Source organism: Anopheles merus, chromosome 3L (assembly GCF_017562075.2).
Source record: "Anopheles merus strain MAF chromosome 3L, AmerM5.1, whole genome shotgun sequence".
NCBI lineage: Eukaryota > Metazoa > Arthropoda > Insecta > Diptera > Culicidae > Anopheles > Anopheles merus.
The window spans coordinates 34,270,662-34,295,346 of record NC_054085.1 but is presented as its reverse complement, the minus strand read 5'-3'; the positions used below and the strand labels follow the sequence as shown (position 1 = coordinate 34,295,346).

The 24,685-nt window shown below is 45.0% G+C and overlaps 1 protein-coding gene across 11 annotated transcripts in view; it reads left to right on the top strand.

The window, feature by feature from the left end:
- LOC121598524 (atypical protein kinase C) overlaps nt 1-24,685 on the top strand; it is a 104,739-nt gene that overhangs the window by 10,853 nt on the left and 69,201 nt on the right. For 3 of the 11 annotated variants that reach the window (XR_006005587.1, XM_041925510.1, XM_041925513.1), the window contains exon 1: nt 9,415-9,815. The exons of 3 other annotated variants lie outside the window; for them this stretch is intronic. The gene's annotated coding sequence lies outside the window, so the exon portion shown is untranslated. Of the gene's footprint in view, nt 1-9,414; nt 9,816-9,934; nt 10,012-24,685 lie in introns of those variants that run through there. 5 more of the 11 variants (XM_041925520.1, XM_041925514.1, XM_041925512.1 and 2 more) reach the window with 4 other exon arrangements.

Genomic DNA, 24,685 nt, shown 5'->3' with positions numbered 1-24,685 from the left:
AGTAGCACAGTTTTATCGATTTGTTTTTTTTTCAAATGTACGTGAATGTCTTAAAATTTCTCTTTCAGAATTCATATTCAATCTGTTTTATCACACACAACCCACACTTTTAAGAACATTTACAGCTTCCTGTGATATACCTACTGTCAGCGCAGTTCTTCACCGGGGACGAGACATATCGCATACTTGTTAAATTGTATTTCCCAAAGCTCATAATATATAAATTGAAAACACGGCCCCATCAAGCTGGAACGACACTTTCGGGGATAATGCACAAACCATTTTCGTGTTTTCAACATTTTCCTGCGTAGCTGGCTGAAGCGTTGTTCCATATTCGCGCAATGGAACCGAAATTGAGTGGAATTAGATTGTTCCTCAAACGGTAGATTGGACGAAAACTCAATTTAAATCAGCAAGGTTGATTGCAAATTTTACTGCAACTATTTGTGTTGATGATGTGGTTTGGGTTTATTGGAAATTTATATTGTTGATGTGTGATAAACACTAAATATAAAGTATTTTTCTTACTTTAAACCTTCAACCCTTACCTAACAGTGCAACTCTGGCAATTATCACACGTGGAAAGGCATTTCTTTTCCAGCATGTCATCGTAGAAAAGCAAACAGTTTCTTTTTCTCAACTGCGCTGGTGCGTTAGTTTTAACACTTTGTGAAACTTGCGAACCGAGAGAGAGAGAGGCAATAGGAGCCAACATTCAAGTGTCTTGGCTGCAAGTCTTGACACTATCCAGCTATCCACCGGTTGAGTTAAGCTTAACCCGGAAAGGCAAGTAAAACCGGTGCACACAACTTTCGGCATGAAAAGTTAGCAATCATTAGTGCGATAAGCTGGCATTTATTTCACCAAGTGAGAGAGAGAGAAAGAGCAAGTCAAGGCTGTCTTCAAAGGCACTGCTGCGTATTGCTGTGCTGTTTCATTGCACCGGAGGAATATTAATTTAAACCCGTCAGCCCGTTTGGTGCTAATTTGACGGGTAAATAAAGTGCGACAGCGGCGCAATTAAACATCGCGAAAGATGGATGAATGTTTGCTTCCACAAAGAACGAAGACAAACGCAACGGTTGCGATATGGTTTCGTTTTGGGAGAAAATTCTGTCCCTGCTTAACACAGGTTAAGGTACCTGCCGCTGCACTCATTGTGATGCATTTGCTACAAGCGCTCCAACACCTCATTGCTGATACATCCTTCCCTATCACAATGTACAGCCGCTCAACGAAAGGATTGTCGATCGATTCCCATCATCACAGCCATCTGGTGCGCCGTCCCCTGTGGGGTTCGTTTTCCATTATCGGTGTAGGAATAGTTTTCTTTACATTATCATCTCATCAGAACCTCAGCAGCAGCAGCTCCCCTGTTTGGAATATGCAATCGTTTGTCGGTTTGGAGCAGGTTGTTCTTCAGTTTTTTTTCTATCGTTCTTGCTTTTCAACCGGAAAATTGGCTACACGTTGCTACCACCTACGTTGCGCTGTTGCGCTAAGGCTATAAGATTGCTCTCATTGTACAAACATAACATTTGCAGTTTAATGCAAAGCTGTCCAACATTGGAGCGATTGGGTATGATGGATGATGCCGTACTATGGTGACTTAGAAAACGATTCTGCAGGTTGTTTTAAGGTAGCAAGATGTTCTTGGTGTTTCTGAATCCAGGGATATGAAGGAATCCGCTTGTGCCAAGATGTCCAAGCGCTGCAAGATCTAGCGTTGAATGTTTGAAAGACTGCCCAGCTGTCCAGAACATCCTCGTGCACCCGACACAGGTTGTCTGCCGTAAAAAGACATGTAGTTTTAGTCGTGTTTTAGACTTCTTTTCATGTTGTACCTAAAACGTAGACACAGAAAGAGACGGGGAGCGATAGAAAACGGCCATTGCTGAGGCTTGGTCGTCGTCGTCGGTTCGTTAGCTGGTAAATATTGTATGCCTTCATTTCGCTTATCTTGCCCTTTACACGTCCTGGTGGATGGGATACGTACCACATCCGTCCCCTCCCCTCCTCCCTTATCGCTTACATCGCTTTCGATCATTCGTGCAGCTACACACACCAGCTACACGGTGAAGCAGTCCGAGTGCCACCATCCCATGTTCTGCGTCATTTCCAGCAGGCTTCGGGGAGGGACTGTGAGTTCTGGGGTTTTTTTCCCTCCCTTGAACGCAGCAAAGATAGTAATACCCCAGGACAAACTGAATTCTGATGTCTTAGATTGAATTCAAATGATTCGCTTGCGTGGCTGTGCTGCAACGAGCTCTGGTTTCCGCAGCCTATGCGGCGTGCGGAGGGGAATTTTCATTCCCGTAGATCGTAGAGAGACAGTCCTATCTCAGGTTTCGTTTCGGTATTGGTGCAATCGTTTCGCTGAGCTGAGTAGTGAGTTCAGCATGCCATTTGCTTCATGCTTTTTTTTGGCGATGTTTGCACCGATAGTAACAGCATCCAAGCATCGGATTGACTGTATCGCTTGTGAAAGGTACACCGGACTTGGGCTTGGTATTCTGGGTGTTTCTCTGGGCTGCCAGTTCACTTCATCCAGCGCTGGCTCGGCCCAGTCGTGCTCTGAAGGAACCCATTCTGGACTTAAGTAAATAAATAATTCATTTGGTAATTTCTTGGTTCGTTTCGTGCCGTCGTACCGGGCCCACCCGGTGTCTGAACTACTCTAGTGGGGCTTAGGGTTGTGTTACTGTGTGTCTGTGTGTCTAGTGTCCGTTCCTAGCAGCGAGCAACAGCAATCGTTGCTCCGGGGAAGGCCGGGGGATGATTTGATAAGGCATTGGAGAAAGATTGGAAAAACGAGAGACGACCAAGATCCTGGTCAAGACACCGGACCGGGGGAAATGGTGTAAATTTTGCTAAAATAAGTCGTACCCGTAGAGTGGCGAAGCTTTTCGGCCGAACTTTCTGGTGCACCTGGGGTGTATGTGGGGGTGTGCTTTTTTACATTTTATTTTTATCTTTCATTACTCACCGCTTCTTATCTTGTTTTTGGAGCTTGTTGTGGATGTAATCGTCGGAGCAGGTACTCTATTTTCGAGCGAGATGAAATTAGTTGAGCCACATGCGCCTTCCTGGAAAAGGGAGACGCTTGCGTTTCTATTTTTATCCGCCAAGTCTGTGCTTCTTCATTTATAACGTCTTGTGGGCGATGTATGCAAGCCCACACGAATAAGTTCAGCAATCATGTTATTATGTCTTTTGCTTTTGTTTCTTTAAACGCCATGTGTTAAGAGCTGCAGATATCTCTCAATAACCAATCATTGGAGCACGTGGATATTCACACAATCAACGTGTTTATAAGCCACTTACTTTCAATGTTGGAGAAATTGAAGATATTCTCAACAGTCATTCGAGATGTTGCCCGTCGCCTGACAAATCCACTTCAAAAGCATTTCAACTACTCTATGTTGCAATGAAGCGTTGGATCGCTCAGTCTATCTACTGCCGGAAAGCACTCCTTCCTTAAACTATTCCTAAACGAACACACCGAATGTGTGGGTCTTTGCAACACAAGTGCAAGATTGGAATAGTAAAAGTTTTCCCTTAAGCTGTGGCGTTTTTTTGGCGTACGTACAATTCTTTTGGAGAACGTACAGAATCCCCCACATACGCGTTGATCGTTGACACTTTGGAACTTCGGGGCAGATTTCTAAATTCACCATAGGCAAAAATTGCCATCGAGTCGACGCACACAGTGCCTACAGTGACGACGATGTCATACGATGTGGTTCGTGTGGTGTGCAGTTGTCGCTTGATGCCTCGTTGGTGAGTGCCCGTTGGTGATGATATCCTCGGCAGCGAATATCTCCCCCTCTTACCAACCAGGATAGCCTTGCCGGGCCGGATGTACACGGGCTTTGGGACCAGCGTGAAGCGACCCGGTACCGCCGGCCACCGGAAACGCAAATGCTACCCATCCGGTACCGAAAATGGTTGTTTTGTTCTTCTTTTTTGTTTGGTGCTGCGTTGTTGTAGTTTGGTGCTGCGTAGCCCGTTGTGGTAGGATTCTAAGTGTGTCCTGCTTTTGTATGCTGTGGGTTTTGTTGTTCACCATTTTTGCACCTTCGCTCGAAGGTCCCGCCGTGTTCCTTCGGGCACTTTGGGTGCGATTTGCTGGTTGACAATATTGCCTCTTTGGTTGGTGGGGGGGGGGGGGGGATTTTCACAGATTTTCAACTTTTCGCCCAACTCTAACGAACGGAGCGCGATGTTGTCGCCTCGGTGTACCGTTGGTTCGGAAACCGTTTTTTTGTTTCTTCTCAAGTGCTCGAAATTTGTAACGTAAACGCGGTAAGAATTTCCAATGCAAGAGCGACTTTCTTTCCTGGACTATCGGATTTGGGCGCTTTTTTCTCCCGCCCCTCCGTATCGGTTGAAACCTCGGGCGTGTAGAAACAAGAACCGAGGCTGCTTGTATGATGTACCGTTGCGCGGAATATGGTGAACGTTCGCGTGAACCTTTCTAGTAGGATCAATTTTGTTTGCGTCCTTTCGTTGGACACAGCAGGAAAAAGCTTTAAAATTATTACTTTTTTGATATCATCTTTGTCACATTATTTATGAAAATATTTCCATTTTTTCTGAGATTTAAGCATAAAAGTGCGACCACCACTTTTAAAAGTGACCGACCGTTTCATCGATTTACGCGTTCGATCATAGGCTTAGGGCTTATGGCACCAATAGCTCGGCAGGGAAAGAGGTCAGCAAAAAAGACAAGAAAAACCAATTGCTTCGGGCAGCTTATAGAAGCGCACGTTTTATCTTGCCCAGCATTCGTTTGCAGCATTTTTGCCATTTCCTGCACCCGTTGGATGGCGTGCAAAGGAGACAGCGTTTCGTAACGGCTTCCTCTTGTGCCTTTGCTTCGCACAACTGGCTGCTGTCTTTCGACCAAAATATATTTATCATTCCGTAGCGCTTTTTGTCCTGCCGCGGTTCCAGCTGTTCCTGGAGGGTTTGGCTGCAGTTTTTCCCCTAACGCTACTGCTGCTGCTGCTGCTACTGTTGCAGTTAGTTGAAGTTCCCTTGTGCCTGGAGTTTAGAGTGTTCCCGTTTTTTGTCTTCTTCTCCGCTCACTTCTTCCGTTTGTTGACGTTGCTCAATTCTCCCGTACGGGCTGATCCCAGGCGGCGTCCGCAATCCCGCAGGGCAGCTTGGAGACTTAATTTTCCGCACAAATATTAGTATTCGTGAGCGTGTTTGAGCTGCTTCCTCGAGGGGGCCCCTCTCTCGGCACTGGAGCGTCCCTTCTCCGGATGTGTGGAGTTTTTAGAGGAGCTGCGCTTGGTGCTTAGGAAAGGCTTTTTCCTTTGCGGTGTATTGCTGGTGCGCGTTTATGATGGCACAAGAGGGGTTTCATGTGTGTGTCTTTGTGCTAATGTGTGGCAATTGTGGTAGAGATTTGTGTTGGGAAAGTGGAGGGATTTATTTCCGAGCTGTGGAGATATACGCCGTGGTGGTCGCATCATAAGCGCATTATGAAAAATGATCAATACGGAAATGTCCCCGGGTTGCTGGTTTATGATGTGGGAAGTGTAGTGTCATTGAGGCTTTGGTGGCGAGCGTGCGGAGCACTGTAGAGTGTAGAATTTGTAACCTGTCGTGTTAGGTTTTCTTTGTAATTGTGCAATACATAACAAGATCCTGCATCTATCCTTTAAATTGATGAGTGTAGCTTCATCTGAGCTTGAGCTTTGTCAGTTTTTATGAACTGTTGCATTTAGAAAAACATTTTTTTACCAGCTTTACTAAACAAGGTCATCAAATGCTGATACAGTATCGAATGAATGGAACGTTTTTCAAAATTGATACCCCTCCAATACTCAAAAAAGTCCTATTCATGGTCGCAGGCGTTCGCGTTGGCGGTCCGCTCTGAACCTATTTAGCTGGGAGCGTTCGTAAGGCAATCAGTGCAACGTGCGCCACCACGTTTTTTGCCTAACGTCTTACCGGATACCGACCACTGTTTGGACGCTTTGGACTGCTTGCGTCGGCGGAACTCGTCATCACCGGCATGATGATCGTAATCATCATTTAGGGTTGGCAAAACGGAAAGACACTATGATGTGTAGGTGGTTTTGGGGGGTTTTTCCTTGGCACCGTCCGTGACTGGCGCTCGGCTTTGAGCTACCAATCTTTGCCAAAGTGTGCTTGTGTCTGTATCAGTTGAACACACACACACACAAACACACCCAGTGGTCCCACGACAGCGTTCGGTTACAATAACCTCTGCTCTGGGTCGTCGTGGTAGTGGACGCGCAGCGACCACGATGGCGAACCGTTCGCGTGTGGATGGGATCCCGAAGAATGACCACGTACGCGCCATAAACGGAAATTTATGACCGAAATACATGTCATAATCTGTCCGGTTTCGGGTGGGGGTTTGGGGTTTTTTTTAGGGGCCAAAGGTGCCAGAACGTACGGTACGTTGTCTAAAGGTAAAAAGCGTAAATGTTTGCACGAGTTTTGTTGTGTATCGTTGTGGTTGAAGAGCTTGGCGCAGGAAGTGATACATATTTGATTGCGAGTGGAAAACCGAAGGTCAAACGGACGGGTATTGGTTTTCCGTTTTCAAAGCGGAGGGTTGTGGTGGTGGTGAGTTTTAATGGAGCACAAAAGGAAAAAAGAGGATTTGGTATTTGATTACTGGAACCTGTCAACGCGAAAGGTGTCATTTACCGTTTTATGTCGGCTGAGATTACCAATAGGTTTGTGAGGAGCATTTGTAATATAAAAATGCCGTTTTTTAGTTTGGAATGTGATAAATATTTTCAACTATATTTTTATTGTTCAGAATAAATTCAAAAACAATATAAGTGTTGCTAAGATAATGAAATAATACTTAGCAAAATCCTTAATCTGATGCAATATCTTGAAAGACTTGTTCAAAGGATTAACAAAACACTTTTAAAATAAAAAAAAGTTGTCTAAAACATCAACCTGCGCTATCCGCATCAAGGCTGTAGCACAATCTACGAAACGAAACATCCTGTCACAGATAATACACAGCAGCACTGCAGCAGCAGCAGCCCAAAAGCGAAAGGATTGGTGTGCGCAAAAGGACAATGAAGTTTTATTATCGACGCCAATCTCCAGATTAGACGCTCACGCTCCTCGTGCTCGTGTTTGCCGTTTGCGAAGGCAAAGGCCCTACCGTTAGCGCTTGGGTTGGTAACACATTTTACGACAGTGTGTGTGTGCCGATGGTGCTTCGGTGTTCGGAGAGGGAACAATCTTGGCGCAAAGCGTTAACGTGGCGCGTTCCGGTGTCGTTGTTCTATATCTCTTCTCGCTACGTAATTCCTGGCGACAATTGTCGCTTGCCAGGCCAAATTGGCTGCGAAATTGATTCACCGTTTAGGGTGGAATGGTGTTATTTTTTTGGGAGGGAAATAAAACTAGCACGATTAATTGATTTGTATTGCATGATTGTTTGTCTGTATGTTTGTTTTTTACGTACATTTTGATCTCATTTAAGCTTTTTTTTTTTCTTTTCGTTGCAGGTGAGTGTGATTTCATTATAAAAATGTGGTACTATTCGTAAGTACAATCCAACTAATAAGGTTAATATAGCAATTTTCCATAAAACTCCTTTTGAATGGAGACGCATGGTCGTCCACATCAAGTGCACGTGCCAATCGGTTTATTACTGTACGAGAAGCGCATACACTTTCAAGCGTAAAACTGAAGGCAATTTGTTTCATTTCGATCGATTGTTTTTGCTTATACAAAATGAAGTAATTCAAGAAACATTCCAAACTTTAAAATGGTTGTTTGAACATCTTAACAAAAAACAAAAAAAAAAAGCTACAACTTTGTCCATTCAACTGCTCGTTGTCCATGCAACTGCCCCACATTCTCCAGATGCACTGGACTGAAACAAATGGACAGTGGCTGCGTGGCTTAAAATCCCCAAACCTCCTCACCAACAGGTCTTGCAAACAGTGGCCGGCGAGTTGCAAAAATGTCAACCAGCGTGCCCCGAAACTTTCGCTATAAAGTCGTTTGATTAAAAAAGTTTACAACAGTTCTACAGCGTGTTTCGGTGCAGACGATCTTAAAACTAGCCTTTCGGGTGGGGAGAGGGGGGTATGTTTGGCTGACCAAGGAGGGAATTACAGATTCGTTTCTCGAATCAAGTTAAAGTGATAGAAAAAAGGTAAACGAAACAGAAAATAAAAACCAAACAATTGTGCATTAAATCGTACAGTTTGCAATGAAAGTGTGATTTATATTTATGTTTTTTGGGTGCTATTTGAAGAAGATTGTATAAGAATACTTCTTGCATTGTTTTTATGTGCTATTATTTACTTTGGAAATCAAAAACTAAGGCATCCGTTTCTAAAGGTCGAGATGATGTAATTAAATATGACCGGAATGATTGTTATGTAAAGTTGTATGTTAAAGCTTTTGGTTTCTTTCATGCTTTGATCTGATGGCATGTCGTTCTAATGGTTGGAAATAGTTAACCCTTTCAAGATTCAAACAACCTACGCACGCTGGAAAGATGGAATGTCCTTAATTGGAAATATTTCACCGTTCCAAAGCACCCTTACATTGCACCATGGTTGAGATGGTATGGTGCTCGGTGTAGTTAAATGATTTGATTGAATAGTCTAATATGGAATCAAGTTAGACTTTACATAGAAAGAGATAAAAAAAGTTAAATAAATAATTTGTTTTATTAAGTAAACGGACGAAAACGATGCAAACGGTGTGTTGGTGGTAGGCTTGTCACCTGCAGCACTTCGCACGCGGCAAGGATCTTTTGACGGCTCGTGTTGACGTCTCGTGGAAAGTGAGCATTCTCGCTCATGCGACGCTCTCAACTCTCTCTCTCCCACGAGTTGTGACGCAAACCAGGGAAAAGCACACCACACAAGTGAGAAAGAGAGCGTAAAAGATAGATAGGAACTCGTGCCGCCTGTCCGTACTGAACAGCTGAACTGTCAAAAAGTCTGCGCCTGTATTGGTATTGGATACGAGCGAAGCCTGTGTGTGTGCGTGAGATAGGCTGCAAAAGAAGCTTTCAGCAGCTGCTGGGAACTGCGCAGACACTCTCGCTGGTGCTGAAAGTTTGCTCTTCTCCTATTCTGCACAGTGGCGCCACCTGGTGGCGGGTACTGAAACCAACGCGTCTATCCATCGCATCCTTGCAAACGCGGAACCATCCTGCACATGTGCCGCTCTTACATCTGCGAAAGATTTTGTGTTCCTTTGAGCAAAGGTTACGCTCTCTCTCTCTCTCTCCCGTTCGCTCCCATACCGAGTGCCTTGCGACCGACCAACACCAGTGAACGCACTTCCAATCGCTTTCGCAACGTCCGCAACGTGGGACCGCGCTTGTGTGTGTGAGCGTGTAAACGTCAGCGGAAAACTTTCCAAAGCGCACCCCGTGCGTGGAGCTGCAGTCCAAGCAGTCCAAGCGCCAGTCTCTCAGCGACACAGTGTCGGGGCAGTTGTTACTATAGCGGAACAGAGGGAAGAAAATCCTCCCAGACCCAGAGTCCAAACCAGAAACCTACACCTACAACCCAGCCCAGTCAACCGAGCTCTAGTGGCAGCAGTGTGTAGTCCGGGATACAGACATATTCCCTTCGTCTGGTGTTGTGCGGGATAAAGTAAAGCTACCAACCCTCTCAAGTCAAGTCAAAAATCAGTTCCCAGCAGGACGGTGTGCTCCGGTTGTTCTGTACGCTATTTCAGAAGCTCTCTTGAAGCTTGCAAGTGTTGCGCGAGGCTCTGTGCTGTGTGTTTTTGTGTGCTTTCGGTGGTGATAAATCATTGCAGCCTGTCTGCTGGTGCGTTCCTTATCACAGTCCTAGCATTTAGCAACGTGTGTCTAATATCCCTTTTTTGTGTAGTTATTGTTGGTGCAAGATAAAGTGCTCCATCTCCCTCTCTCTATCTCTCCGTGTAGTGGTTTATGTTTCGGTGTGTATGGATTAGTTACAACTGTGGAGCGTGTGTGCGCTATCAAGCCAAAAAAGGGCAGTAGTAAGTGTTTCTTCAAACCCGTTGCTGAATTTGGTGGTGGTGTGAGTTTGACGTGCTTTTCGCCCCAAAACAGACCCACAAAAGTTGTCAAAAGAAGTCTTTTATTGGGCTACAACAGGGGTCCAAAACGTGTGAGAAGACTTGAACGTGAAGATTTGTGAAGAAAATGTTGAAGAAATCTTGAGAAAAATACATTGGCAGATAAGATAGCTTAGCGCGTGCTGCAGTGGTGTTGTGTTCGTAGGAAGGGAGCTCTCATAGCTGAAAGGATATAACGGCTTTAACTGCAGCTTACCACCTACCCCGTCTGCCTGCTTTTGCTCTTACCCCATGTGCCCCTGTGGATGGACTTTCTAAATTTCGTCCGCCGATTTTCGGCAAACCCTTATGGGTAATACGACGGGGTGTGGTATGTGCCTGGTTGAGATGATCTCGCCCCGTGTTGTGTGTGTGACCTGTCAAACTCGGAGAATCATTTTCGTCTGTGTGAGTGTGTAACGTGTGTGTGCGCGTGTCTGTGAAAATAGAGAAATTGTAAGACAGAGAGAGAGAGAGAGAGAGAGAGAGAGAGAGAGAGAGAGAGAGAGAGAGAGAGAGAGAGAGAGAGAGAGAGAGAGAGAGAGAGAGAGAGAGAGAGAGAGAGAGAGAGAGAGAGAAAGGGAGCGAGCGAGCGAGAGAGTAAGGGCTGTGAGAGCGAAGCTTTTGGGGGGAACTAAATCGTCATGGACTATCGTCCCCAAAAATTTACGTGGAAATGAAGCATCTCTCGTTGGAGCATCCTTCAGAGGTGAAGAAGGTCCTCTAGTTGTGGGGTGCCGATTCTGGGGGAATTGTTCTATCCCTCTCTTTTCCATTCGTTGTTGAGCTGTTGTTGGTTCGCATCTTCGGTTTACAGGGTTTTCCATTCCAATTAACAACTGTCCACAGTCAACTAGCAATCCTCGATTTGAAAAACACGATTGTCTACCACTTACAAACAAGTCAAGCCGTTTTTGGTACACTGTCCATTTCAATTTCACAATTGTCGTCTTCGAAAACACACGTCAGATGCGGCACGGGTTGTTTTGGTTTTGGCTGGAACGTGTATCACTTGTGTATAAGAATTGACCATGCTGTAAACAGGTCTTGATTGAATATGAGAATATGAAAAAGTTGAGCAATATGGACATGCTAAGCAGTTTTATCATTTGGTTTTAGTTATTATTGGAGCGTTACAGTTTTTAAGTTATTTTGGGACGTTGTAATTTTTTTTTTTTCATTTGCTACCAGTAAAAGCACTGATTAATGTACAAATTTTTGCATTGTATTAAAAATTAAAATATAGATAAAACTGCCTAACATGTCCATGTTGCTCAGCTTTCCCAACTTCAAGTGATACACGTTCCAGCCAAAACCAAAACAACCCGTGCCGCATCTGACGTGTGTTTTCGAAGACGACAATTGTGAAATTGAAATGGACAGTGTACCAAAAACGGCTTGACTTGTTTGTAAGTGGTAGACAATCGTGTTTTTCAAATCGAGGATTGCTAGTTGACTGTGGACAGTTGTTAATTGGAATGGAAAACCCTGTAAAAGTGTCTTTGTGAAAATTTGAACTGATTATGCCGTTTAACGTGAGTCATTTTTGACAGCTCAGTAATTGAGCGACGAGCTGCTGTTGTTGTTGTTGTTGTTTGGAATGGAACAGCAAATGTAACGATTTCGTTGGTTAGTCTTGTTGCCAGTTTTTGAATAGAAGATGAAGCGTCTTTAATAACAACAAACAACAGCAGATGTATCCATATTTAATCACCACCGAAACCTGACTCGAATTCACTATACTGTCGAACGGCAAGACTTCACAGTTTTCCGAGAATTCCGAGTCGCTTTTGCAATCCAGGACCGAAAGGGTTACCTGGAAACATGTAAACTAATCGAGACGACGGTACCTTCTGAAGAAATTAAAAGCAAGCTCTAGCCCCCGCCTTCTAACGCGCTGAGCTGAGTTGTTTTTTCCCCAACTGTGACGAGACCCTCGCTACTTAGGGAAACAGTTTCTTCCAAGACGCGTCTGTTTGGTGGTTGGCAGGGCGATACTGCAGCTGCCGCTTCTGGTTCCAACTGATCTAGGTTCTAGGAATTTCGGAATGAATATTTATTTTGCGAAAAGGGCTTTGGGGTGGTGCAAAAAGCCTCCGAAAACGCGTGCAAACAAGGAGGGGAGAGTTTTCTTCAGTCTCTACCGCGAAGCTTTCTCGGAACCGGCGCGCTCCAACAGGCGAAGAGAAAGAGGTGTTAGTTTTGCCCAAAATCCAATCGTATGCGGGATTTGCTGGTTGTTGTTTCATTTTACTTTGCGGTCCCAGAGGGTAGCAGCGCTAATTCAACAACTCCTCGAATCAACGCGAACCCCCTACGACCAATTTCCCCAATATTGGTGGTTGCGATGATGGAGGCGCCTCATACTTTTTACGTTCACAGTGTGCGCCAACAGAACGGCTCGCGATGGTTTTTGGCCAAAACAAAACTCCGACGGGAATGGCTTCACACACACACGCCCCGGGGGAAACAAAACGAGCTATTTTGCTGCTTTCCTGCGAGCTGCGAGGCAATCAAATATTGATCGTGAAGCAAAATCAACAAATAAGTTATAATTTCTGATATGGGCTTCGGTGTGTGTATGTGTTTTTGTTTCGGAGCAAAGTCAAGAAATTAATGAAAAAGAAAAGACACGGCTTGAAGAATTCTGCTTTATCATCTAATGAACAGGTTACCGATTTCTTTCGGATCATTCGGGGCCAAGTGAGACCAGCAAGTAACTTTCAAATTTAATTGTACACGGACGGTTACTTACCACACACAGCCCTCCTCGGGGACGGCTCAGTTTTCTTTGCTGCAATTTTCCGCTTCGTGTGAAAACATCATTCTTCTTCCCCGTGCCCGTTCCTTCCGGGTGGTTTAGAGTCGCGAAAAAGAAAATCATTAATTTTCCGCCTGATTCAAGTGTACAACGTGTATACAAAAAAAAAAAACAAAAACTAGGCCGAAATTTCCCTTGACCAATATATATATATTGCGGAGGAAAACGTTACGGGGGCTGAAGGTCACGCGTTGACCTTATGGCAAAGCAGCAGCGGCCCCGATGGGTTGCGAACCGTGACACGAAAACCCGTGAACTCTTCAATGGTGCTTTCGCCCAAGTTTGCTCTACTTCTTCGGTCGGCTTGTCGTTCGACCGGAAAATGTCATTCTAGCGCACCCGGTGCGGTGGTGTAAGAACTGAGGCGCTTAACGGCAAGGGGAAGTGTGTTTCCGTTTTGTAGTCCTTCCCCTCAAAGGGTCAACCGTGCGCTGGCCTTGATGGCGGTGGTCCTGTGCTGTGCTGCAAAGGGAAGCGGCTCGTATCTTTGACGAGCATGATGTGTTCCCCAAAACCATGACATCACCCAGAGTGTCGTCCTGGTGTGGTGTGTGACTCGTTTGTTGCCGGTTCGAATATAGACCTTCTAGCTGGAAACGCAGGCAAACAAACATTCTTTGCTCTTAAAAAAAAAAATCCTTTTTTGAACCGATTTTAAGTCCGTCACTGTAAGCAGAGCAAACGAAAGGAGAAGAATCAAACGGCACCATCTTCCCTTTCCCTTTACAGTAGAAACATGATCCAAAGCATCAAGAGAAAAGCTGCAAAGCAAAGGGGGGGGGGAGGGGACTGGATGTTTTTTTTTCTCCCTTAAACCACAAAATTTCGTATCGCGTTACAAGTGAAAGAGCGAGCGGCCGCAGAAGGCCAAAGTTTTCCAGCAGATGAAAATCTCCTGTTTCTTAGAGCTGCTTCTTGCTGCTTTCTTTTGCCACTGCCCCTTTTGGCGTGGTGATGTGCTTTTCCCTGCGGTGAATTGTGTTGTTATTTTGCAGTTTACTTTCCCTGCGTCAACGTTCTCGCCGACGTTCGTTGTTTTAACCGAACTGCGCTAACGCCGAGGAATACGTCTTCCAACGCTTTGCGCTATGTTTCGCTGTGCGGGGGGGCGGGAAAAAAATGGTTGTGTTGCTGTGGCCAAGAAGTATGATATTCCCGTGGGAGGGCCGCGAGTGTGCCTGTTTTTCTTTTAATTTTATTTACTCTTTATCCTTTTACTTACCAAACCCCCCGCTGCTCTGTTGCGGTTGGTTGTTGTTGAATTTATTTTTTTTGCGCATTGTTTTTTGCTTTCTTTACACACACACACTCACGAAAATTTCATTTCTCAACCACAATCGCAAACAGCTTCAGCCTTCCAGCGGTGGTGGTGCGTGCTGTTTTCTGCCGCCGTTCGCAGCGGTGGTTTAAGGGTGAATTTAAAGTCCCAAGAAAATATTAAACACACAACACTCCCCTGTTGTTCCGTTTGGCTGGGTGGTTCTTGTGGTTCTACGAGTGTAAAGATGTGTGTGCGCACGTTTGTTTGTGCTTTATGTATAGCCGCAAAAACAGGCGACACTCTCCCCCCTGAGAAAGGGGTTATTAATTTTGAACTTTATTAAGCAACTTTTGCTCAAGATAAATGGTTTTGTTTGGGGTTTTTTGTCTTTCCTTGCTGCTAGTAGTAGTAGGGTTTATTTTTAGCTCAAGCGAGAGTGTGTTTTTGTTTGCGCTGGACGCAAGCAAATTTGGATTTTAAATCACGTCGCCCTCCTTCCGCTTTGCTGCTGCCGTTATCGCCGGCCGATATGCTTACGCCTTTGTTTTTCGAATTCAAATTTAATCGTCCGGATCATAATTGCTTATGTATGGGAGTGTTTATTTTATTTATTTATTTTTTATTTATTTCATATATAAACCGACGGACCATCATGTCTAATCGGCAACCTTATAATTAAATTAAGGAGCATATAAATAAACATCTAGTTATAAGCAAACATTACATGTGACGTAGACGCAATTTCTCCTTGAACGTGGAAGTAGACATACTAAAATCGAACAAATCTAACACTTCATTGAACTCGAGGGACATACGTATAATAGGGTGTCCCTGGCTATGGTTGTTGCGGGTACGCGGAACACGGAGATGGAAATTGGATCTAAGAATCCGACAGGGAGCGAACAAATTGATGCTGGCTAGTAATGCCGGGGAATCGATCTCTCCGTTAAGGAGCCGAAATATGAAAAGGCATTGGGCGTTTTTACGTCGAGAGCAGAGTGGTTCAAGTCCGAGAAGCAGACACCGCTGATGGTAGGTGGGCCGAGCGTGGTGGGATTGCCATGGAAGGAGTCGAACCGCGTACCTGGTGAGTCTCCGTTGAATGGCTTCGAGGCGATTGATGTCACCAACGCCAAGCGGGCACCAGATCGGACAGCAGTACTCCAGGCACGACCTTACGATGGCACAGAAGATCGATTTGACGCACATGGGATCGGTAAACTCGCTACAGGTCCGCGTAATTAAACCAAGTAGCTGATTTCCCTTCGCAACAACGCTATCAATGTGAGGGCGAAATGACATCTTCTGATCGAGTAGCACCCCCAGATCACGGATACATGTCGTGCGAGCCAAAGCCGTGTTGAGTATAGTGTATGTAAACGTGATGGGGTGACGGGCTCTGCTGAATGATATACACTGGCATTTATCAGCACACACTTGGAGAGCGTTTCTGCTGCACCAGCTATCCAGATTCTCAAGGATCGTTTGAAGGCGTACACAGTCACTGTCGTTTCTAACTGGAGCGAATATTTTTACATCGTCGGCGTACATTAGGTGTTGGCCTGGCGGTAAAACGAAAGATAGATCATTGATATAGATGAGGAAGAGTAGCGGTCCCAAATTACTCCCTTGAGGCACACCGGAGGAGCTGGTGAAAGAGTGAGAACGATGAGATCCTATACTTATGTAGTACGAACGACCAGTTAAATATGAACGCAGCCAGGTGATGTGCCAGTCGAGGAAACCGAGTTTTTTTAGCTTCGAAAGTAGAATATCATGAGAAATACTATCGAACGCAGCCCTGAAGTCGATATATACTGCATCAACTTGAGTACCACGATCCATGTTGTCGAAGCAGTAGCCAACAAATTCAGCAAGATTTGTGGTGGAAGATCTCCTTGGGAGAAATCCATGCTGACTAGGGCTCATATAGTTTTGAACTGCTGTGAGTAGCGGATTGTATAGAATGAGCTCAAACACCTTTGCACAAGCGCATAGGGATACAATGCCACGATAATTACTAGCATGAAGTCGACTGCCTTTTTTATGGATAGGAATCATTCGCGCGTGTTTCCAGGACTCAGGATACGTGCCACGCATAAGGGAATCATTAAATATTTTGGCAAGAATGGGTGCGAGTGATTGACGGCAGTGCTTCAATATGTATGCGGGAATATTGTCAGGTCCAGATGATGTAGATGGTTTTATATCGTTGAGTGTGCGCGCAATTAATGCTTCGTCAATTGTGGGTATAATAAAATCGATAGCATCCGATGGAGTATTGCGGGTGGCCTCTGCTAGTGTGTTAGGATTGTGAACAGGAAGGGTGAATGCATCAGCGAAACGATTGGCGAGAGTGTTGCAAATATCGGATGTATCGATACTAGTTTGGCCATTGTAGCTCATTGACGGAGGGATACTTCTTATATTGCGCCGTTTGTTCCAGAAGCTCCAGAACCGTGTCGGCTTAGAAAATAGCTGCCTTTCAGTACGGCGAATGAAGGAGCGGTAGAGCACACGATTATGTCGACGATAATTGTTCAGTGCATCGAAAAAAATTCTCCTATGCAGCGATGATCTCGTTCTACTGTAATCCGCGTAGGCTTTTGATTTTATTTTTTTCAACCGTCTTAAAGATGCATTAGACCAATCGGGGCCAGGCTTTCGTTGAGCAACAGGAACGCAGGAATTAATCGCTGAGCGCATAAAAACGCTAAAGCAATCGGTGGCTTCGTCGATAGTGGAAAAGTTGGAGCAGTCAAAATTACGGTCAAACGACACAATAAGGGCATTCATACGTTCCACATTCGTTTTGAAGAAATTTCTATTGACTGTACTGCGAGTGTGACTGTTGGTGGTGTGGGATAGTTGTACGGGATAATAAATCATCATATCCAATGAAGGATGATGAAAGTCCTCACTGAGAAGTGGAATACTACAGTGTGTTACGTATGGGAGGAAGTTCTCTAGAGCCGAAGTACCATTCACAGAGTGCAGAGGTGTGATTGAGTCGCACAAAATATTGGTTGCGGCAAGGTTTGCGAAGACCAGATCCAATTGACGCCCAGATTGATTTGCAATACCACTCAACTGAAATAATCCGGTACTATGCAACCCATCAACGAAATCGGTATTAGCCACGGAATTGCATAAAGGTGCATAATGCATGACAGAATAACATGGAGAGCAATCGGTGGCTTCTGATGTATTAGTCAGCTCCCATCTGATATCAGGTTTATTGAAATCTCCAAAGACGTATAATAAATCGCTCTCTTTAATGCGGCTTGAAATTTCACGTACACTATCATGTAAAGCGTTCATCACTGCGGGGTCATTCGCATGACTAGGCGGAATGTAAACAACGCCGATGTAAACAGAGACACCTGGCAGCAATGTTTTGATCCAAAGTTGTTCCAGTATGGTATTAGGCGATGCGATTTCACATGTCGGTATTGAAGAGGAACTTGCAATTAAAACACCCCCACCGCGTGAGAGGGCACTGTTGGAAAGATTCCTATCGCACCTGTAGATATGATAATGATCGTCAGTGAGGAGCGAAGAAGGTATGGACTGAGTAAGCCAAGTCTCGGTAAGAATGATAAAATCATATTCTGATTCTGATAGCGCCAGGCGAAGATTTGTAGTTTTCGTTCGTAGACCACGTACATTTTGGTAGTAGATAGAGAGACTGGGATGAGCTGAACGAGGTGCATCGCCGGATGCTGTGCAAGATTGCTATTCATCCGACGGGCCAGCGTCAGCAGATTCATCAGTCCGTTTAGCGTTTCGCTTCGGTCGTTTTTTAGGAGCGGCTAAGCATTCGGGAGGTGACCTAGTAGGTGTGGTGGTAACAAGCATTCGCTCATTAAGGTCAAGATGTGGTTCGTTTGTAAACAAAGCTGCGTCTGTAGTGGTCATGGCAGGTGAGGAAATCGTAACGGGCTGTGCGAGCGTATCTGTTGTAGTAGTTGGCTTCGCGGCACTCCCTCCAGAATGTGAGAGAGGATTATGATAAGTGTCGGTAGCGGGAGTGACGTTTTGATCGAGCATCGAATTTGTTTCAGTTGTTGCACAGGTATTAGTGTTATAATTATTGGTCCGATAGTCACGGAACTCTCGGTAGGTAAGAGCAGAGGGCCATGTGTTAGGTGAGAGAGCCTTGTTGCGTAGAGTGGCTGGTATGCCCACCTTAAATGAGATAAATGAGAGTGTACTAGTGTCGGCACCAAGCTTCGTCAAACGGTGTACAGACACATCCCGCTTATCGAGTGCTAGCCGTACTTGTACCATGAGAGAAATCTGCTCAGTGGTAACCGATGGGGAGAAACGCGTAAAGAATAGCCACATTCGCGTATCGGTGTGTGGGATGGTGTCTAGTGTGTCAGAATCGAGCGGCGATCCCGATCCTCTGAGTAGTGGTGTTTGCGGGTTGTAAACTGGTGGCATATTGGTGAAGGATGACGGTTCGTTCGCACTCACACTAAGAGAAGCGGCTAATGATGGATACTGTTGTAGTGTGGGTGTAATAGTACCGGGGATATTTTTGACCACTGAATTAAACAATTTAGGCGCTGAATTGTGATGAATGGGCCGTTGAGACGGTAAATCGGTGGCGGCATGCGTCGATCGCAAGCAGGAACGGATCTCCGCCTTTAAAACTTCCAGAAGCTCTAACTTAATAGCTGTGGTATGCTGTGACAGCTCGCTACGGAGGCCCGCTTTAAGGTCGGCTATGCTGGACAGTAGGTCGACAGAAGTGTGAGTGTACGGGGTGGATGACCTCAACACGGCCGTACGCGGATCCTTGTGAAACTTTACACAGGCTTTACAGGCCCAAAAAAGTTGTGCACAGGACTCTATAGTAGCGGAAAGTTCCTCAGAAAGTCCGCTGCATGAGAAGTGAAACTCAGAGTTGCACCAACCCTGGCATTTCACAATGCGATCAGCAGCTACGATGTCGTTAGCGCAGGCGGAACAAATACCAGCCATTGCTTTGTGGATGAGCAATTGATTGTGATGTTGAAGCGACGTAATGATTGTGGGCCGGAAAACGTTTCCAGGTGATTGACGGTGAATAATCCAGTTGTTAAACAAAACCAGGCAATGAAGTCACCTACACCAGCAACAAGTTCAGCAAAGATACAGGCTTTCTCGGAATAATATTGAAAATAGTCGGAGCGCAGAGAATCTTCGACCAGTCACAGTGACGTTTGGAATGGAATGGAGTGTTGTGTCCGATGCCCCACGGAGAACCTATTCCAATGGTGGGGCAATTAAAAGGCGTGTGCCCGTGTCCGGCTGTGCTCTCTGTATCACTTTAGAAAATTGCGAAACAATTCCCATTCATCCCTGGGCTGCACGGGATTGAAATGAAATTTGGAACTTTAATATCTACGCTTTCCCTAGTTGCTGTGCTGGCGAGGGTTTTAGTGCTGCACGGAGGGGGATTTTCTTCTATGGGACAACTGTAGCCTGCCACAGCAAATAATACACGAGTCCTCCGTCTCCGACAACCGTCACAAGCTCCGAGCACTGGATCTCATCGGTGACGTGGTTGGCTTCGCGTGAACATGCGTGAAATTGAACTGTGAATTAGAGGAATGCATGATTTATTCGCTGGGAATGTTAATATTGATGAGATGATGATTATTTGCACCCGTTCGAAAGTGTGTGACCCACCCGCCGTGACGAGCGGACGGTCGCGTGGCGATGCTCGTTAATGGGACGACGAAAATGCTGCAGCCATGCTCATTCACCGATTTTACGTGCGAATAAACAAACAGTTGTATGTGTGTGTGTGTGTGTGTGTGTGTGAGTGCTTAATGTGCGTTTGTGGAGTATCGCTTTTTTGTGTAAACCATTTGTTCGTGATTGAAATACACATAAAATATGCAATCAATAGTGTATTTCTGTCGTATCACCATCAACAGTCGGTGCAATGCGGAAACCGTATCAACTGAACGTAAAGTATTGGGACGATGTGTATATAGCGCCATAATATTAACATAATTAAGTGGTGCAAGGTACACATATTTTTTTTATTATAAATTATTTCAATTCTGGTTCGCCGCAGGAAAATTCTCTCAGAAACGGTGAAGCATAAAACGTTCTCGGCCGGAAATGGGTGCTTTCTCTGGGCCATTCCGCCGTTCCTGGCGTGCCTTCCGGTTTCAATTGTCATGCCAAATTGAGGCATAGGGCTAAATTCTGTATCACGATGCTATTTGGTAAAAGAAAATCGGAGTGAAAGAAGGAGAGAGAACAATAAAGAATAGAAGAAGGAAAAGAAACAACCCATTGTCGTTGAGGGTGGTGCTTGTTGGGGAAGAGAGGGGAGCTTTCGCAGTGGTCCAAAAGCTGCAAGTCCATTCTCTAATGGATCGCTAACACCCCCGGCACTCACCTTGTCACATTAACGATTTAGGGTAAGGGTTAAGGGATCCATTCCGGGATGCTCTGTATCGTCCCTGTCCTCGGCCAGCTCCCTCCGCTTTCCTTTGAAGCTTGCCAAATTGATTCCCTATAGTTTCCGGAAGCTTCCGTTCTCGGGCAGGATTTTACCGTGCAGCCGGGCACGAAGGCACACGACGAGCCCGACGAATCTTCCAAGGGGTAGCAACATTTTAGGCACGTTTCGATTCCATCCTTCCGCCTACGGCTGCACGTGGTGGCAAGCGTGGGGCGAAGAATGTAAGGAGCTTCTCTCTTTCTCCCTGTCTCCCTGTCTCCCTATCTATCCCCGGGAGGGATATAAAATCCAAAAATGTATGGAGATTGTATCTTGTTCGTTTTTATGGATTCTTGTGAAAAAGACGGAGGTTTTTTTTTAAGAGCACAGAACGAAAGTGCAGTATGATGTCATAGGACGGAGAAGAATTCTTTAGGCGTATTTTATTATTTACCGTCATTGTGGAATTCGTTCGATTAGAGGACCATTTATCGATTGTGTTAATTTTCTAAGAAAGATTAAGTTCATTACACCAATATAAGCATAATTAATTACACTCTTGTTTTGTAATCTTTTTATTATTTTTTTGGACATTTTTAAAGAATTTTAAATTCATTTGCGTTCGATTCTCGTTGCGATGGATGCGCCTGGTAGTTTATGACACTGAGGGTTTCCCGTCTATTTCTCAACAGTCATTTTGATCCAAATTCTCTCGAAAATCTAAAAAAGAAGCTTTAAAACAGTATCGACAAAATATAAACAATTCCTATATCTGCTAAACATTGTACCAAAGCAAACCGGTGAAGAAATATGATATGTAATAGGCACTTAAAATCATACGCTGCTTCTGTGCACATACGATACGTCCCAACCGGAAAGAGGGCGTATTTGCGAACCGGTTTTGAAGCCGCTGGATCTATAACTAGCTGCCGTGTCTAGTATATTTGCGCTGGGCCTCCAAGGCCTTCGTTCGTACTGTGCAAAGCGAACGGCACGGCCACCAGAGCAGAGCAATCGGGTGTGCCTATACATGCACACTCATACACACAACTAGGTCAAGTGTGTTTCCCCCCCCCCTCCCCGTTTTTTCCCGGTTCCGGCAGTGTAGTTTCTCTCCTTTGCGAGAAAAACAGTCAAATGGGGAGATTGAGAGTGGGAGAGAGTTAGTGGAATGTACGGAAAGTGCTGACTTTTCGATGCCAAATCGATGACTTTGTTTGGCGATAACATTGGCACACATCGTCATGCTCGGGCGAAGGACACGTAACCCCCGAAGGCTGTGCCGAAGGAACGCAACACACTGTTCTCAACTGGTAGGGTTATTTCATGCACTGCAGGAGTTTTGAAACTTTTTTTTGACTTGTGTATCTGAAGCGGGAAATAGATGCTGACCAAATAGAGCTGTGTTACATCAAGCTTGTGCTTTGTGCTGATTTTTCCTAGGCGCGAAAGGGAAGACTGCAAGTTGCATTCGCTTAAAGTTTTCACCAAATACTGTGCCGTGGCATCTGTTGAGAGGTGTGTTTACGTAAGGTCTGATTGGATGAAAGAATGGCTACGAAAAAAGAAACTCGTGATAGAATCGTCCGAATTGGCAATATATCCGTTCACATGTGGGATTTCGCTGGAAACGATATCGCTGTGCCCGAATTTCAAAGAGCTAACGATCAACTGAAAGAACAATAAATTTCTTGTGGAAATGTAAGATATTTTATTATTAGTTTCATGATGCTTTGGTTGCTTTCAAAACCTTATTTCTAGGAATTGATTTATGCGGCACGATACGCACCACCACTAGCTCATAATGTCGGTGTTCCGATTTTCCAAGCTGTTATTGTTTCCTGTTCTAAAGAACAGGGGGTACTGATAAATTGATATGAAAATGATTGAAAATTATTGTAAGCCCGTTTTCCGTCCCAAACATGTATGGTCGTACGTTTTCCAAGAATTTATCTTACGAAGCTCAATCAAAGGGACTTGCTTTAGAGCCGTTCGGTGTTCTTTGTAATGCGGAGCTTTTGAGGTTCGTTTAGAATGAGGGCTGCTGGGCCTTTCTTTGTGCACTATTTCGTTATTTAATGCGATCGCAATGCGGTGGAAACTGTTGAACGATACGAAAAACTTTCGTTTTACATTTTGTGTATGTGTGTGTGTGTCGTTTTTGTTAGAAGGAAAAGAAATAATGGGACTACCAAAGCTCGGCATAAAGTAACAGTGTTTATGGTGGTCTTTTACAGTTTGCGGGTTATCTTAGGATTATAAATTATAATGTGTTTTTTGTTTGTTGCCATTCTTGAAATTGGCTTCAGGCATCTTGTTTGACGTCATGCAGGCATATTCGGTTTGATAGTTTATGGATGATTGCTAATAATACTTTACGGCTGCTGGCCGTTGACCGTACTCAAAAGCAGCTAGCTTCCGGAGATGTTTAAACGAATTTGGCAGGAAATAGCACATTGCACGAATATTAGATTTTAAAGTGAATCGTTTAAAACTTCTCTCGCCCTGATTGTCCTGTTTTTTCGGCTACAGCGTTGTAAAAAAGGTCACATATTGTTCGTGAAACCACATAATTACCGATGTCGCACACACAAAAAAAAGATGCGATGTACACAATGAGGAGACAAATGGAACGCAAAAAACCAGCTTTTAGCAAATTCATGAGCACAGGCAGTTGTAAGCCAAAGTTGATAAATGGTGCCTAGCAAGAGGAGCCGAGCATAGGGCAAACTCATACAAAGGCTCTCCTCTCTACCTGTCCGCCGTGCATTCCCCGTTCATTGGAGCACACGGTGCCAACTGCAACTCGCTGCAAGTTAAAATAAAAAAAAAGGCAAATGGGTAGTAATTAATTCTGAAACATAACCTCAACCTCGCGGGACTACTTTCGCGTCGGGAGCCCGACTCGCTCGAACCCATTCCCTCCTAGCCGGTAGCTGATTAAACTTTGCGGTTCGTTTGCACCCGTTTTTACATCACCGAAAAACTGTGCCGAACTCTGTCTAGCACGGGAGGAGGTGAACGTGGTGGGAGGGGAGTTTCAGTTTACACAATTAGGCGTAGATAATGTTGTTTTTGCTGAGACGTTTCCGGGCTTGTGATAGCAGATGTTTTGGTCTGTAAATATGATACTTAGGATATGACTTTGAAACCCCACCAAAAATAAATCTGAAAAACCATAAATAAGGATCTAGAAACGTAATACTGATGTAATACTTGAAACTTTAAACTCCTTTTAAGCTTGAATTTGTTCAATTCGTCCACACAAGGCAAAACGGAAATTCAATCGAAATTTGCATTCACTTTAAACGCTGTATGCCAGGTTCAGATGGTATCCCAATCCGTCCTCAAACACGAAATCTGCTCGACTTTTAACACCTGCCAGCACACAGACACACACAGCCACACGAACCCATTATTATCGCCCTCAGTGTCAGCGCGGGTACTTTGCGCCATGCCGCTAATCACTAATGGCTTCGAACTCCGGGTGTTAGGGAAATGGGAAAAAGCCATCACACACCGAGCTGAGTGGCGGGAGCTTGTTAGGGTTTTAGAGGTGCCCTCCATCAATCGGTCGAATCTCTGGCGGTCCTGCAAAATGGAGGAGTCTGATCACGTTCGGTCCAAGGGGAAAGGTGTGTTTGCAAGGAGTGTCAAAAAGAGGAGCCTCGGCAAGAGCGCTGGAGAGATTGCCTTTTTGCGCGGCACACAGGCAGAGAGAGAGAGGGGGAATGTGGCGCGGATGAAGCTCATTCCGCCACTAATTAGTATCTCCGCCGGTCGGTCCACCGGCGTCGTTGGGCAGGGATGTGATGAAGATGATGTTGGATCGGCTGGTTTGACGATTGACGTGTGCGCGGCAGTGGACGGGTGGGAGGGCAAATTCAACGGAAGAGATAAACTCGGTGGATCCGGGATCCGGGTGGAAAATGGTTAGAATTTCTCGTGGGGGATGTAATTAATTACCGTGTACCAGCTAAAACAACGACCATTGTGGGTTTTGGATGTGGCGACGGCAGCTGGAATATCTGCGGCGAAGGACGCGAACCAGGCCACAGCCGGTGGG